This window comes from Oncorhynchus nerka, linkage group LG18 (assembly GCF_034236695.1).
Source record: "Oncorhynchus nerka isolate Pitt River linkage group LG18, Oner_Uvic_2.0, whole genome shotgun sequence".
Classification (NCBI taxonomy): domain Eukaryota; kingdom Metazoa; phylum Chordata; class Actinopteri; order Salmoniformes; family Salmonidae; genus Oncorhynchus; species Oncorhynchus nerka.
In genome coordinates this window covers 69473758-69492235 of record NC_088413.1, presented here as the reverse complement: position 1 = coordinate 69492235, position 18478 = coordinate 69473758, and the positions used below count along the sequence as shown (strand labels likewise).

The window sequence follows — 18478 nt, the reverse complement described above, 5'->3', positions numbered from 1 at the left end:
GCCTCCACATTGACTCTGTACCGGTACCCTCTGTATATAGCCTCCACATTGACTCTGTACCGGTACCCCTGTATATAGTCTCCACATTGACTCTGTACCGGTACCCTCTGTATATAGCCTCCACATTGACTCTGTACTGGTACCCCTGTATATAGCCTCCACATTGACTCTGTACCGGTTACCCTCTGTATATAGCCTCCACATTGACTCTGTACCGGTACCCCTGTATATAGCCTCCACATTGACTCTGTACCGTTACCTCTGTATATAGCCTCCACATTGACTCTGTACTGGTACCCTCTGTATATAGCCTCCACATTGACTCTGTACCGGTACCCTCTGTATATAGCCTCCACATTGACTCTGTACCGGTACCCTCTGTATATAGCCTCCACATTGACTCTGTACCGGTACCTCTGTATATAGCCTCCACATTGACTCTGTACCGGTACCCTGTATATAGCCTCCACATTGACTCTGTACCGGTACCCCCTGTATATAGCCTCCACATTGACTCTGTACCGGTACCCTCTGTATATAGCCTCCACATTGACTCTGTACCGGTACCCTCTGTATATAGCCTCCACATTGACTCTGTACCGGTACCCTCTGTATATAGCCTCCACATTGACTCTGTACTGGTACCCTCTGTATATAGCCTCCACATTGACTCTGTACCGGTACCTCTGTATATAGCCTCCACATTGACTCTGTACCGGTACCCTCTGTATATAGCCTCCACATTGACTCTGTACCGGTACCCTCTGTATATAGCCTCCACATTGACTCTGTACCGGTACCCTCTGTATATAGCCTCCACATTGACTCTGTACCGGTACCCTCTGTATATAGCCTCCACATTGACTCTGTACCGGTACCCCTGTATATAGTCTCCACATTGACTCTGTACCGGTACCCTCTGTATATAGCCTCCACATTGACTCTGTACCGGTACCCCTGTATATAGCCTCCACATTGACTCTGTACCGGTACCCTCTGTATATAGCCTCCACATTGACTCTGTACCGTATATAGTACCCTCTGTATATAGCCTCCACATTGACTCTGTACCGGTACCCTCTGTATATAGCCTCCACATTGACTCTGTACCGGTACCCTCTGTATATAGCCTCCACATTGACTCTGTACCGGTACCCTCTGTATATAGCCTCCACATTGACTCTGTACCGGTACCCCCTGTATATAGCCTCCACATTGACTCTGTACCGGTACCCTCTGTATATAGCCTCCACATTGACTCTGTACCGGTACCCTCTGTATATAGCCTCCACATTGACTCTGTACCGGTACCCTCTGTATATAGCCTCCACATTGACTCTGTACCGGTACCCTCTGTATATAGCCTCCACATTGACTCTGTACCGGTACCCTCTGTATATAGCCTCCACATTGACTCTGTACCGGTACCCTCTGTATATAGCCTCCACATTGACTCTGTACCGGTACCCCCTGTATATAGTCTCCACATTGACTCTGTACCGGTACCCTCTGTATATAGCCTCCACATTGACTCTGTACCGGTACCCCCTGTATATAGCCTCCACATTGACTCTGTACCGGTACCCCTGTATATAGCCTCCACATTGACTCTGTACCGGTACCCCCTGTATATAGTCTCCACATTGACTCTGTACCGTACCCTCTGTATATAGCCTCCACATTGACTCTGTACCGGTACCCCCTGTATATAGCCTCCACATTGACTCTGTACCGGTACCCTCTGTATATAGCTCCACATTGACTCTGTACCGGTACCTCTGTATATAGCCTCCACATTGACTCTGTACCAGTACCCTCTGTATATAGCCTCCACATTGACTCTGTACCGGTACCCTCTGTATATAGCCTCCACATTGACTCTGTACCGGTACCCCCTGTATATAGTCTCCACATTGACTCTGTACCGTTACCCTCTGTATATAGCCTCCACATTGACTCTGTACCGGTACCCCTGTATATAGCCTCCACATTGACTCTGTACCGGTACCCCTGTATATAGCCTCCACATTGACTCTGTACCGTACCCCTGTATATAGTCTCCACATTGACTCTGTACCGGTACCTCTGTATATAGCCTCCACATTGACTCTGTACCGGTACCCCTGTATATAGCCTCCACATTGACTCTGTACCGGTACCCTCTGTATATAGCCTCCACATTGACTCTGTACCGGTACCCTCTGTATATAGCCTCCACATTGACTCTGTACCGTTACCCTCTGTATATAGCCTCCACATTGACTCTGTACTGGTACCCCCTGTATATAGCCTCCACATTGACTCTGTACCGTACCCCCTGTATATAGCCTCCACATTGACTCTGTACCGTTACCCTCTGTATATAGCCTCCACATTGACTCTGTACTGGTACCCCTGTATATAGCCTCCACATTGACTCTGTACCGTTACCCTCTGTATATAGCCTCCACATTGACTCTGTACCGTTACCCTCTGTATACAGCTTCACTTGTTATTTTACTGCTGCTGTTTAATTATTTGTTACTTTTATTTTCAATTTTTTACTTGTCTATTTTACTTGTCTAAAAGGATGAAACAGCGTCTGTGCCACCAGTAAGTACAGATAGTAGTATAAATGCTCTCATCTTATCTATGAACATAGGGCTCTAACTCCTCTAGCTCCACAATGAAATAGGGTGCAGGCCAGGCAGCAGGCTGTTAGCCAGCCTGCTAGCTTAGTGGAGTCTGCCACTAGCACAGTCAGTGTAGTCAGCTCAGCTATCCCCATTGAGACAGTGTCTGTGCCTCGACCTAGGTTGGGCAAAACTAAACATGGCGGTGATCGCCTTAGCAATCTCACTGGAATAAAGACCTCCTCCTTTCCTGAAATTATTGAAAGAGATTGTGATACCGCACATCTCACAATAGGGCTACTTAATGTTAGATCCCTCACTTCCAAGGCAGTTATAGTGAATGAACTAATCACTGATCATAATCTTGATGTGATTGGCCTGACTGAAACACGGCTTAAGCCTGATGAATTTACAGTGTTAAATGAGGCCTCACCTCCTGGTTACACCAGTGACCATATCCCCCACGCATCCCGAAAAGGCGGAGGTGTTGCTAACATTTATGATAGCAAATTTCAATTTACCCCCCCAAAAATGTTTTGTCTTTTGATCTTCTAGTCATGAAATCTATGCAGACTACTCAATCACTTTTTAGAGCTACTGTTTACAGTCCTCCTGGGCCATATACAGCATTCCTCACTGAATTCCCTGAATTCCTATCGGACCTTGTAGTCATGGCAGATAATATTCACATTTTTGGTGACTTTAATATTCACATGGAAAAGTCCACAGACCCACTCCAAAAGGCTTTCGGAGCCATCATCGACCCAGTGGGTTTTGTCCAACATGACTCCGGACCTACTGCCACAGTCATACTCTGGACCTAGTTTTGTCCTGTGGAATAAATGTTGTGGATCTTAATGTTTTTCCTCATAATCAGGATCACCATTTTATTATGTTTGCAATCGCAAAAAAATTATCTGCTCAGACCCCAACCAAGGATCATCAAAAGTCGTGCTATAAATTCTCGGACAACCCAAAGATTCCTAGATGCCCTTCCAGACTCCCTCCGCCTACCCAAGGACGTCAGAGTACAAAAATCAGTTAACCACCTAACTGAGGAACTCAATTTAACCTTGCACAATATCCTAGATGCAGTCGCACCCCTAAAAACAAAAAACATTTGTCATAAGAAACTAGCTCCCTGGTATACAGAAAATACCCGAGTTCTGAAGCAAGCTTCCAGAAAATTGGAATGGAAATGGCGCCACACCAAACTGGAAGTCTTCCGACTAGCTTGGAAAGACAGTACCGTGCCGAAGAGCCCTCACTGCTGCTCGATCATCCTATTTTTCAAACTTAATTGAGGAAAATACCTAGGATCAAGGGAGAGTGTTTTAGTACTATATCTCTTGACACAATGATGAAAATAATCATGGCTTCAAGCTGCATACTGCTGCCCTATTACAACTAAACTACTGAAAGAGCTGCTTCCTGTGCTTGACCCTCCTATTTTGAACATAATAAATGGCTCTCTATCCCCCTGATGTGTACCAAACTCATTAAAAATGGCAGTAATAAAGCCTCTCTTGAAAAACTATTGGCCTATATCGAATCTCCCATTCCTTTCAACATTTTTAGAGAAAGATGTTGCGCAGCAACTTGCTGAAGACAAACAATGTATACGAAACGCTTCAGTCTGGTTTTAGACCCCGTCACAGCACGGAGACTGCACTTGTGAAGGTGGTAAATGACCTTTTAATAATGGCATCAGACCGAGGCTCTGCATCTGTCCTCGTGCTCCTAGACATTAGTGCTGCTTTTGATACCATTGATCACCACATTATTTTGTAGAGATTGGAAACCCAAATTGGTCTACACGGACAAGTTCTGGCCTGGTTTAGATCTTATCTGTCGGAAAGATATCAGTTTGTCTCTGTGGATGGTTTGTCCTCTGACAAATCAACTGTAAATGTTGGTGTTCCTCAAGGTTCCATTTTAGGACCACTATTGTTTTCGCTGTATATTTTACCTCTTGGTGATGTCATTCGGAAACATAATGTTAACTTTCACTGCTATGCAGATGACACACAGCTGTACATTTCAATGAAACATGGTGAAGCCCCAAAATTGCCCTCCCTGGAAGCCTGTGTTTCAGACATAAGGAAGTGGACGGCTGAAAATCTTCTACTTTTAAACTCGGACAAAACAGAGATGCTTGTTCTAGGTCCCAAGAAACAAAGAGATCTTCTGTTGAATCTGACAATTAATCTTGATGGTTGTACAGTCATCTCAAATAAAACTGTGAAGGTCCTCGGTGTTACTCTGGACCCTGATCTCTCTTTTGACGAACATATCAAGACTGTTTCAAGGACAGCTTTTTCCATCTACGTAACATTGCAAAGATCAGAAACTTTCTGTCCAATAATGATTCAGAAAAATGTATCCATGCTTTTGTCACTTCTAGGTTAGACTACTGCAATGCTCTACTTTTCGGATACCCGGATAAAGCACTAAATAAACTTCAGTTAGTGCTAAACACGGCAGCTAGAATCTTGACTAGAACCAAAAAAGTTGATCAAATTACTCCAGTGCTAGCCTCTCTGCACTGGCTTCCTGTTAAGGCAAGGGCTGATTTCAAGGTTTTACTGCTAACCTACAATGCATTACATGGGCTTGCTCCTACCTATCTTTCCGATTTGATCCTGCCGTACATACCTACACGTACGCTACGGTCACAAGAAGCAGGCCTCCTAACTGCCCCTAGAATTTCTAAGCAAACAGTTGGAGGCAGGGCTTTCTCTTATAGAGCTCCATTTTTATGGAATGGTCTGCCTACCAATGTGAGAGATGCAGACTCGGTCTCAACCTTTAAGTCTTTATTAAAGACTAATCTCTTCAGTAGGTCCTATGATTGAGTGTAGTCTGGCCCAGGAGTGTGAAGGTGAACGGAAAGGCACTGGAGCAACGAACCGCCCTTGCTGTCTCTGCCTGGCCGGTTCCCTTCTCTCCACTGGGATTCTCTGCCTCTAACCCTATTACAGGGGCTGAGTCACTGGCTTACTGATGCTCTTCCATGCCGTCCCTAGGAGGGGTGCGTCACTTGAGTGGGTTGAGTCACTGAAGTGATCTTCCTGTCTGGGTTTGCGCCCCCTTTTGGTTGTGCCGTGATGGAGATCTTTGTGGACTCTACTCGGCCTTGTTTCAGGATGGGAAGTTGATGGTTGAAGATATCCCTGTAGTGGTATGGGGGCTGTGCTTTGGCAAAGTGGGTGGGGTTATATCCTGCCTGTTTGGCCCTGTCCGGGGGTATTGTCGGATGTGTCCACAATGTCTCCCGACCCCACCTGTCTCAGCCTCCAGTATTTATGCTGCAGTAGTTTATGTGTCAGGGGGCTAGGGTCAGTCTGTTATATCTGGAGTATTTATCCTGTCTTATCTGGTGTCCTGTGTGAATTTAAGTATGCTCTCTCTAATTCTCTCTCGGAGGAGGAGAACCTGAGCCCTAGGACCATGCCCCTGGCCTGATGACTCCTTTCTGTCCCCAGTCCACCTGGCCGTGCTGCTGTTCCAGTTTCAACTGTTCTGCCTGCGGCTATGGAACCCTGACCTGTTCACCGGACGTGCTACCTCCCAGACCTGCTGTTTTCAACTCTCTAGAGACAGCAGGAGCGGTAGAGATACTCTGAATGATCGGCTATGAAAAGCCAACTGACATTTACTCCTGAGGTACTGACCTGTTGCACCCTCGACAACCACTGTGATTATTATTATTTGACCCTGCTGGTCATCTATGAACATTTGAACATCTTGGCCATGTTCTGTTATAATCTCCACCCGTCACAGCCAGAAGAGGACTGGCCACCCCTCACATCCTGGTTCCTCTCTAGGTTTCTTCCGAGGTTCTGGCTTTTCTAGGGAGTTTTTCCTAGCCACCGTGCTTCTACACCTGCATTGCTTGCTGTTTGGGGTTTTAGGCTGGGTTTCTGTACAGCACTTTGAAATATCAGCTGATGTAAGAAGGGCTTTAAAAATCAATTTGATTTGATTTAGACTCTAAAGCACATTCATACATGAGTCAACAACGGCAAGTTGATGTTTTGGTTAAATGTCAGTCAATATGCTTATGAATGTGTTATGGCTTGTACATACATAGGCTCTAAGCCAGGCAATGTAAAAAATGTGATGTCTGTTGTCCACTCGCTGCTTTCGGTTTTAAAGGATGGTATTTCTTTGAGCTTAAAGCTCAGAAATATTATTAGTTGAAACAATGATCTCACTTGGTGGCAGCAAACAGTGAGAAGTGCAGACTTTCACTTGCATTTCACACGGACCTAATAAGGAAGAAAAAGGACATGAGACTGGGCAGCAGCTCATTATGACAGCAGGCTATGGAGGACATGAGACTGGGCAGCAGCTCATTATGACAGCAGGCTATGGAGGACATGAGACTGGGCAGCAGCTCATTATGACAGCAGGCGATGGAGGACATGAGACTGGGCAGCAGCTCATTATGACAGCAGGCTATAGAGGACATGAGACTGGGCAGCAGCTCATTATGACAGCAGGCTATAGAGGACATGAGACTGGGCAGCAGCTCATTATGACAGCAGGCTATGGAGGACATGAGACTGGGCAGCAGCTCATTATGACAGCAGGCTATGGAGGACATGAGACTGGGCAGCAGCTCATTATGACAGCAGGCTATGGAGGACATGAGACTGGGCAGCAGCTCATTATGACAGCAGGCTATAGAGGACATGAGACTGGGCAGCAGCTCATTATGACAGCAGGCTATTGAGGACATGAGACTGGGCAGCATCTCATTATGACAGCAGGCTATGGAGGACATGAGACTGGGCAGCAGCTTATTATGACAGCAGGCTATGGAGGACATGAGACTGGGCAGCATCTCATTATGACAGCAGGCTATTGAGGACATGAGACTGGGCAGCAGCTCATTATGACAGCAGGCTATGGAGGACATGAGACTGGGCAGCAGCTCATGACAGCAGGGAGGACATGAGACTGGGCAGCAGCTCATTATGACAGCAGGCTATGGAGGACATGAGACTGGGCAGCAGCTCATTATGACAGCAGGCTATGGAGGACATGAGACTGGGCAGCAGCTCATTATGACAGCAGGCTATGGAGGACATGAGAGCAGACATGAGACTGGGCAGCAGCAGCTCATTATGACAGCAGGCTATGGAGGACATGAGACTGGGGACATGAGAGCAGCTCATGGAGGACATGAGACTGGGCAGCAGGCATTATAGAGGACATGAGACTGGGCAGCAGCTCATTATGACAGCAGGCTATGGAGGACATGAGACTGGGCAGCAGCTCATTATGACAGCAGGCTGGAGGACATGAGAGGACATGAGACTGGGCAGCAGCTCATTATGACAGCAGGCTATGGAGGACATGAGACTGGGCAGCAGCTCATTATGACAGCAGGCTATGGAGGACATGAGACTGGGCAGCAGCTCATTATGACAGCAGGCTATAGAGGACATGAGACTGGGCAGCAGCTCATTATGACAGCAGGCTATGGAGGACATGAGACTGGGCAGCAGCTCATTATGACAGCAGGCTATGGAGGACATGAGATGAGACTGGGCAGCATGAGACTGGGCAGCATTATGACAGCAGGCTATGGAGGACATGAGACTGGGCAGCAGCTCATTATGACAGCAGGCTATTGAGGACATGAGACTGGGCAGCAGCTCATTATGACAGCAGGCTATGGAGGACATGAGACTGGGCAGCAGCTCATTATGACAGCAGGCTATAGAGGACATGAGACTGGGCAGCAGCTCATTATGACAGCAGGCTATAGAGGACATGAGACTGGGCAGCAGCTCATTATGACAGCAGCAGCTATGACAGAGGACATGAGACTGGGCAGCAGCTCACTGACAGCAGGCTATGGAGGACATGAGACTGGGCAGCAGCTCATTATGACAGCAGGCTATGGAGGACATGAGACTGGGCAGCAGCTCATTATGACAGCAGGCTATAGAGGACATGAGACTGGGCAGCAGCTCATTATGACAGCAGGCTATTGAGGCTATGGAGGACATGAGACTGGGCAGCAGCTCATTATGACAGCAGGCTATGGAGGACATGAGACTGGGCAGCAGCTCATTATGAGACAGCAGGCTATGGAGGACATGAGACTGGGCAGCAGCTCATTATGACAGCAGGCTGAGATGGGCAGGAGGACATGAGACTGGGCAGCAGCTCATTATGACAGCAGGCTATGGAGGACATGAGACTGGGCAGCAGCTCATTATTATGGAGGACATGAGACAGCAGCTCATTATGACAGCAGGAGGACATGAGACTGGGCAGCAGCTCATTATGACAGCAGGCTATGGAGGACATGAGACTGGGCAGCAGGAGACAGCACATGAGACATGAGACTGGGCAGCAGCTCATTATGACAGCAGGCTATAGAGGACATGAGACTGGGCAGCAGCTCATTATGACAGCAGGCTATGGAGGACATGAGACTGGGCAGCAGCTCATTATGACAGCAGGCTATGGAGGACATGAGACTGGCAGCAGCAGCTCATTATGACAGCAGGCTATGACAGCAGGATGGAGGACATGAGACTGGGCAGCAGCTTATTATGACAGCAGGCTATGGAGGACATGGACTGGGGACATGAGACTGGGGCAGCAGCTCATTATGACAGCAGGCTATGGAGGACATGAGACTGGGCAGCAGTATGGAGGACATGAGACTGGGCAGCAGCTCATTTATGGAGGACATGAGACTGGGCAGCAGCTCATTATGACAGCAGGCTATGGAGGACATGAGACTGGGCAGCAGCTCATTATGACAGCAGGCTATGGAGGACATGAGACTGGGCAGCAGCTTATTATGACAGCAGGCTATGGAGGACATGAGACTGGGCAGCAGCTCATTATGACAGCAGGCTATGGAGGACATGAGACTGGGTAGCAGTTCATTATGACAGCAGGCTATAGAGGACATGAGACTGGGCAGCAGCTCATTATGACAGCAGGCTATGGAGGACATGAGACTGGGCAGCAAAAAATACAGCCCAATACAATACTGAGATAAGCTTCATTGTTGAAGGCAAAGAATAGGCCTAAAGCCTGTTAAAAGAAAGATTAGCTAGCTACTTAATTGGCAGTCATGGACCTACTAGCCTCTACAGTGTTCCAATGTCTGCTGCTTAGGCTAGGTTATGTCAAAATGTGCTGTCCGTTCTTAACTTTGAATTGTAGGTCTACTTTTCGATCCATTCGTAACCTATATGTAGTGGTCTATTACACAAGGGCAGGGTCTAGGCCTAACATGCCAATTTCCTTTCACTTTCAGCAATTCTTATGGTCTAATGCTCAAGTCCGAGGCAATGGGACGGTAGGCGGTCATTAGGCCTTAGACTACATAGCATGATTGACTTGAAATAATACTCCAACAAATGAGATAGGGAAAACTTTTAAGGATTGGCTTGGCTAAGTGGAGACTGAGTGTTGCCAAGACTTGCAGAACTATGCGGTACACTCTTAGAAAAAAAGGTGCTATGTAGAACCTAAAATAATTATTTGGCTGTCCCCATAGGAGAACCCTTTGAAGAACCCTTTTTGGTTCTAGGTAGAACCCTTTTGGGTTCCATGTAGAATTCTTTCCAGAGGGCTTTACATGGAACTCAAAAGGGTTCTACCTAGAACCAAAAAGGGTTATCCTATGGGCACAGCCCTCTTGGAACCTTTCTTTCTAAGAGTGTATGCTCAATTAAATAAATTCCCAAATTAGCATAATTTTAAGCAAAATTATGAATTTAAACCCAAGACAAAAAAAAGAGACAAAAAGGTCTTCATTTGGCAATGCAGCCTGACAATCTATGCCTAAAAATATGAATTTAAGACTACAAAAATGTAAATACTGGTTGTAATACGATTGTAAAAAATAAGCATGTTTTGAGAACCAGTGACTGGCTAAGTTGGTCTGCCACGAAAGAGCAGATGAAGAAATTCAATCAGTCAACACGTCTCTCTCTATTCAACCTCAATTATCTGCCCATACATAACTCTAAAGAAAGTATGGCTAGGTTAACAGGCTTTGTTCAAAAAAAAAAAGAGTCTATAATACATTTTCTCTCCGATCAGATCATTCTGTCACACACAACTGAGTAGAGCCTTTGTTTACAGTTCAGTTGTTGAGGCAACAGGAACCTGCTGAGCTGACACACCCTCATGTGCCTCAGAGGCAGCACAGCTGCTATAGGCAGCGCCAAAGACTAGACATAGTGACACCAGGCAACAATCAATGAACCTCAAGGATTCTCTGCACGTAGTATTGAGTGAGGAGGCTCACCACTTCACCTCATCCACTACCATTGCAAAACAGAAGCCAACAAAAGACCAACAAAGAAACGCCAAGAGGTAGCCTAAGACAAGTATACTAAATAGTCTTAGTAGTACACAGGCCTCAAACATAGCAATGAGCAAAGTAATTTAACAAAGAACTAAGTGACTTACCTCTATGTAAAATGTCAGTTTGACTGCACTGAATGGCAATGGTAGTTCTTCAATTACTGTCTCTCAGCCAAACTGACTGAGTATCAACAAGCATTGCCTAGGCTCCACATCCCTCCCTGTCCCTGACTGTCATGAATAATTGATGAGCAGGCAGAGCAACGCCCCAACCCCTCTCCAACACAATAGACACACGCCCCTATTACCATTCGTGACATGCCCTACTGTTGCAACAATAGAGTTGTATGGGTACAGGCTTTAGATGTGAATGTAGGTATATTTAACTGTTTAGGCTATGCATTCATGTAAAAAAAAATAAACAAATTAACGTAGGAATCAACGAGAAAATATAATGAGCATTAATTGTCACTGAATGCATCTTTTGTCAGCTTAAAAAAAGTGATTTCAATGATGCAACGATCAAATACTAATTGATCAATAAATATTACTTTCTCATGCACATTTACAACAAAAAAAGTAAGCAAAAAAGTGTTAAAAATATATTTTCAGTTGTTTTACACTTTTTTGGTTACTACATGATTCCAAGTGTGTTATTTCATAGTTTTGATGTTTTCACTTTAATTCTACAATGTAGAAAATAGTCAAAAGAAAAGAAAAGCCCTGGAATGAGAAGGTGTGTCTAAACTTTTGACTGGTACTGTAGGTCCAGGTCCAAATGCCACAAGGACAAGGTTAAAGGGATACTTTTGGATTTTGGAAATGAGGCCCGTTATCGACAGTACTTTCCCAGAGTCAGACAAACTTGTGGATACCATTTTTATGTCTCTGTGTCCAGTATGAAGGAAGTTTGAAGTATACTAAACAAAAATATAAATGCAACATGCAACAATTTCAAAGATTTTACTGAGTTAGTGTTCATATAAGGAAATCAGTCAATTGAAATAAATATACACTGCTCAAAAAAATAAATGGAACACTAAAATAACACATCCTAGATCTGAATGAATTAAATATTCTTATTAAATACTTTTTTCTTTACATAGTTGAATGTGCTGACAACAAAAATCACACAAAAATGATCAATGGAAATCTAATTTATCAACCCATGGAGGTCTGGATTTGGAGTTACACTCAAAATTAAAGTGGAAAACCACACTACAGGCTGATCCAACTTTGATGTAATGTCCTTAAAACAAGTCAAAATGAGGCTCAGTAGTGTGTGTGGCCTCCATGTGCCTGTATGACCTCTCTACAATGCCTGGGCATGCTCCTGATGAGGTGGCGGATGGTCTCCTGATGGATCTCCTCCCAGACCTGGACTAAAGCATCCGCCAACTCCTGGACAGTCTGTGGTGCAACGTGGCGTTGGTGGATGGAGCGAGACATGATGTCCCAGATGTGCTCAATTGGATTCAGGTCTGGGGAACGGGCGGGCCAGTCCATAGCATCAATGCCTTCCTCTTGCAGGAACTGCTGACACACTCCAGCCACATGAGGTCTAGCATTGTCTTGCATTAGGAGGAACCCAGGGCCAACCACACCAGCATATGGTCTCACAAGGGATCTGAGGATCTCATCTCGGTACCTAATGGCAGTCAGGCTACCGCTGGCGAGCACATGGAGGGCTGTGCGGCCCCCCAAAGAAATGCCACCCCACACCATGACAGACCCATGGTCAGTCCTGCACGGTGTTGGGCTGTAAGCACAACCCCCACCTGTGGACGTCGGGCCCTCATACCACCCTCATGGAGTCTGTTTCTGACCGTTTGAGCAGACACATGCACATTTGTGGCCCGCTGGAGGTCATTTTGCAGGGCTCTGACAGTGCTCCTCCTGCTCCTCCTTGCACAAAGGCGGAGGTAGCGGTCCTGCTGCTGGGTTGTTGCCTTTCTACGGCCTCCTCCACGTCTCCTGATGTACTGGCCTGTCTCCTGGTAGCGCCTCCATGCTCTGGACACTACGCTGACAGACACAGCAAACCTTCTTGCCACATCTCGCATTGATGTTACCTTGGCTTCTACTGCATTCACGTGACAGGCAGGCTCCTCGTGGAGTGCAATGAGGCAGGTGGTTAGAGCGTTGGACTAGTTAACTGTAGGGTTGCAAGATTGAATCCCCCGAGCTGACAAAGTGAAAATCTGTCGTTCTTCCCCTGAACAAGGCAGTTAATCCACCGTTCCTAGGCCGTCATTGAAAATAAGAATGTGTTCTTAACGGACTTGCCTAGTTAAATAAAGGTATTAATTATATACATTTTTTTTAAATATATTTTTTTATCGTCAAAATCGGCGCCCAAAAATACCGATTTCCAATTTTTATGAAAACTTGAAATCTTCCCTAATAAATCGGCCATTCCGATTAATCGGTCGACCTCTATTCTCTACTAGCAATTTCCTTCAAACTGCACACATAGACCTAGAAATGGTATCCACAAGTTCATCTGACACTGGGGTAGTAGATAAAGGGCCTCATTGCCAAAATCCTTAAGACTATCTCCCGACATCAACCTCATACCTCTGCTATGTGTGCACTGCTGGCGGGAGAGATTAAGTTCCAAGATCTCGAAATGTAACCAGTAAGCTCGTTATAGCCTGTCTGTGGAGGTGAAACTGCTGAGGATACGTTTCCATGGGATGTGTTGCTCACAACAAGGTCTTATTTCTGGAACAGCAGAGGGACAAGGGTCAAACAGCTTAGAATAAAATGTATCTGAATACAGCCTATGTACAGAGAAAAATAGCCTGAATACAGCCTATGTACAGAGAAATATAGCCTGAATACAGCCTATGTACAGAGAAATATAGCCTGAATACAGCCTATGTACAGAGAAATATAGCCTGAATACAGCCTATGTACAGAGAAATATAGCCTGAATACAGCCTATGTACAGAGAAATATAGCCTGAATACAGCCTATGTAGCCTGAATACAGATAAATGAATACAGCCCATGTACAGATAAATATAGCCTGAATACAGCCTATGTACAGAGAAATATAGCCTGAATACAGCCCATGTACAGAGAAATATAGCCTGAATACAGCCCATGTACAGAGAAATATAGCCTGAATACAGCCCATGTACAGAGAAATATAGCCTGAATAAAGCCCATGTATAGAGAAATATAGCCTGAATACAGCCCATGTACAGAGAAATATAGCCTGAATACAGCCCATGTACAGAGAAATATAGCCTGAATACAGCCCATGTACAGAGAAATATAGCATGAATACAGCCTATGTACAGAGAAATATAGCCTGAATACAGCCCATGTACAGAGAAATATAGCCTGAATACAGCCTATGTACAGAGAAATATAGCCTGAATACAGCCTATGTACAGAGAAATATAGCCTGAATACAGCCTATGTACAGAGAAATATAGCCTGAATACAGCCTATGTACAGAGAAATATAGCCTGAATACAGCCTATGTACAGAGAAATATTTCTTCATTGGGTCAAGGCGTAACATATAAATTAAGAATCATAGTAGCATCACAGCGCTAGCTGGCCGGTAGGGATATCCTTGTCTCTTCGCGCACCAGCGACTCCTGTGACCAGGTTGCCAGGTGCACAGTGTTTCCTCTGACACATTGGTGTGGCTGGCTTCCGGGTTGGATACGGGCTGTGTTAAGAAGCAGTGCGGCTTGGTTGGGTTGTGTTTTGGAGGACGCATGGCTTTCGACCTTCGTCTCTCCCGAGCCCGTACGGGAGTTGTAGCGATGAGACAAGATAGTAATTACAAAAGGGGGTGTAAAAAAAATCATAGTAGACTAGGCTATATAATGGCAGGGCTCTACACTGAAATGTTTTTCAAGGAGTACACTAGCTCCTACATTTTTCAACTTAGGAGCACGAGGACTGACTGACTGACTGACTGACTGACTGACTGACTGCCTGACTGACTGACTGACTGACTGACTGACTGACTGACTGACTGACTGACTGACTGCCTGCCTGCCTGCCTGACTGCCTGACTGCCTGCCTGACTGCCTGCCTGGGGCGGCGGGGTAGCCTAGTGGTTAGAGCGTTGGACTAGTAACCGGAAGGTTGCAAGTTCAAACCCCCAAGCTGACAAGGTACAAATCTGTCGTTCTGGCCCTGAACAGGCAGTTAACCCACTGTTCTTAGTAAAATAAAGGTTAAAAAAAACAACAACAAAAAAAATTGGGGCTGATTTCAAGTTTTTATAACAATCGGTAATCTTCATTTTTGGATGACGATTATGGCCGATTATATTGCAATCCACGAGGAGACTGGGTGGCAGGCTGACCACCTGTTACGCGAGTGCAGCAAGGAGCCATGGTAAGCTGCTAGCTAGCATTAAACGTATCTCATAAAAAACAATAAATCTTAACATAATCACTAGTTAACAAACACATGGTTGTTGATATTACTAGTTTTACTAGCTTGTCCTGCGTTGCATATAATCAATGCGGTGCCTGAAATTGTTTTACTTCTCTTGCGTTCAATGTAAGCAGAGTCAGGGTATATGCAGCAGTTTGGGTCGCCTGGCTCGTTGCGAACTGTGTGAAGACCATTCTTCCTAACAAAGACCGGAATTCATTTTCCAGAACTTTACATAATTATGACATAACATTGAAGGTTGTGCAATGTACAGTGCCTTGCGAAAGTATTCGGCCCCCTTGAACTTTGCGACCTTTTGCCACATTTCAGGCTTCAAACATAAAGATATAAAACTGTATTTTTTTGTGAAGAATCAACAAGTGGGACACAATCATGAAGTGGAACGACATTTATTGGATATTTCAAACTTTTTTAACAAATCAAAAACTGAAAAAAAGTTCAAGGGGGCCGAATACTTTCGCAAGGCACTGTAACAGCAATATTTAGACTTAGGGTTGCAACCCGTTCTAACGGTTCCGTATTTCACTGAAAGAATAAACGTTTTGTTTTCGAAATGATAGTTTCCGGATTTGACCATATTAACGACCTAAGGCTCATCATATTTCTGTGTGTTTATTATATTATATTTAAGTCTATGATTTGATATTTGATAGAGCAGTCTGACTGAGCGGTGGTAGGCAGCTGCAGGCTCGTAAGCATTCATTCCAACTGCACTTTCCTCCGTTTGCCAGCAGCTTTTCGCAATGCTTGAAGCACAGCCCTATTTATCAACTCCCGAGATTAGGCTGGCAATACTATAGTGCCTATAAGAACATCCAATAGTCAAAGGTATAGGAGATACAAATGGTATAGAGAGAAATAGTCCTATAATAACTACAACCTAAAACTTCTTAACTGGGAATATTGAAGACTCATGTTAAAAGGAACCACCAGCTTTCATATGTTCTCATGTTCTGAGCAAGGAACTTAAACATTAGCTTTTTTTTACATGGCACATATTGCACTTTTACTTTCTTCTCCAAACACAGTGTTTTTGCATTATTTAATTTTTGCATTGTTTCATGATTTATTTTAAACTAAATTGATTTCATTCATGTATTATATTAAGTCAAAATAAAAGTGCTCATTGTTCATTCTGTAATATATATAAAAAATTGTCCGATTAATCGGTATCGGCTTGTTTTTGGTCCTCCAATAAATCGGTATCGGTGTTGAAAAATCATAAATCGGTCGACCTCTAGTAGGAGCACATAAAGACATTTAGGAGCACAATGAAAAATATTTGAGGTATTAATGATAAGCATTGCCAGCAATTACACAATACTGTTTTTTTCCCCCCTAGGGGCACTGGTGCGCCCAAATAAAAATTCCAGGTAGCAGAGTTGAATATTTAGGAGCAAATGTGGCCAAAATGGTAGCCCTGTACAGCCCTGATTTGCTGTTTTAATATGCCAATATACAGTACCTCCTAGCTAGCAGATTGTAACAGGCTAATATAATGCTCCATTAGCCATTACAGGATAGTTAGGGGAGAGTGGGTTAAGTTGAGCCATTTTTTACATTCGGCATCACTCAGTCAAGGGAAATATAGCATTCTTTCTAACAAAGATATCCACATATATTTCAGGATGTTATGTTTCCCTGGAAATAAATTAGAATTAATGTAAAACATTAAAGTTTTGAAAACATAGCTTGTTTTGGCACAATTTAACACAGGTATAAGGTCATTTGAGCTGCTGGACAGGGTAAATTATGCCGCCTACACATTTCTGTACTGAATTAAATATTACCACAACCTTTTTAAAACCATAGCTCGGTTTCCATCCCAATTGGCCACAGATTTTCATGCAAATATTCTTACATCTGCATCAAAACAATATGCACATTTTCCCACCAGAGATGTGTGTCCATCAAATTGACTTGTTGCAGATAAAAAGCAGTGCGTGACTAAGTAGTGCACAGAAAAATAACTTTTGCAGTTAAATTCCCATGTACCAATAAAATATACTATTTAAAATGGGTTTCCATCGCATTTTCAACTGTGCTGATGGTTTTGTCCCCCACAAAAATTGCACTTTCACCACCCTGTGAAGTTCATCATCATTTATTTCATCTGTAGCCTAACAAATTGGATGGTTTCCCAAGTCATAGTAGGAGAACCACAAAACAAGTCACTGGTAGTTTGATGGTTATTATATCTATATTTGCGCATAACGACAATTCTCACACAATTATCAGACACAAAAACATGCCACCATGTCTAGCGTATTTAGTTTTGTCACTTTTGAAGACACAAGCTCAAGAACACAGTACAAATATGAGAAAAAATATGAAAATATGTCTGAATTATTTTAGATTACTGGCTATAAATCTAACTCTAAACGTGCTACAGCGATGAAACCACTCTCTCCTTCTGCATTACAATGTTTTTTTTACATTTTCTTAACCTTTATTTAACTAGGCAAGTCAGTTAAGAACAAATTGTTATTTACCGTGACGGCCTACCAAGGCAAAAGGCCTCCTGTGGGGCCGGGATTAAAAATAAATATAGGACAAAACACACATTACGACGACAAGAGAGACAACTCAACACTACATAAAGAAACCTAAGACAACAACACAGCATGGTAGCAACACAACATGGTAGCAGCACAAAACATGTCACAAGGACAGAAGGAAGAGACAACAATACATCATGCAAGCAGCCACAGCGGTCATTAAGAGTGTCCATGTCTGATTCTTTGAATTAAGAGATTGAGATAAAACTGTCCAGTTTGAGTGTTTGTTGCAGCTCGTTCCAGTCACTAGCTGCAGCGAAGTAAAAAGAGGAGCGACCCAGGGAAGTGTGTGCTTTGGGGATCTTTAACAGAATGTGACTGGCAGAATGGGTGTTGTATGTGGAGGATAAGGACTGCAGAAGATAGAGTTGATGTCAGAAGTTTACATACACCTTAGCCAAATACATTTAAACTCAATTTTTCACAATTCCTGACATTAAATCCTAGTAAAAATTCCTTATCTTAGGTCAGTTAGGATCCCCACTTTATTTTAAGAATGTGAAATGTCAGAATAATAGTAGAGAGAA

At 44.1% G+C, this 18478-nt stretch overlaps 1 protein-coding gene across 5 annotated transcripts in view; it reads right to left on the bottom strand.

Annotated features, from left to right (window-relative positions):
- Window positions 1-18478, bottom strand: part of LOC115146513 (kinase D-interacting substrate of 220 kDa B-like) — a 162120-nt gene that overhangs the window by 140160 nt on the left and 3482 nt on the right. Inside the window, exon 1 of one of the 5 annotated variants that reach the window (XM_065004309.1) lies at window positions 11070-11178. The exons of the other annotated variants lie outside the window; for them this stretch is intronic. The gene's annotated coding sequence lies outside the window, so the exon portion shown is untranslated. Of the gene's footprint in view, window positions 1-11069; window positions 11179-18478 lie in introns of those variants that run through there. 5 annotated transcript variants of the gene reach the window in all.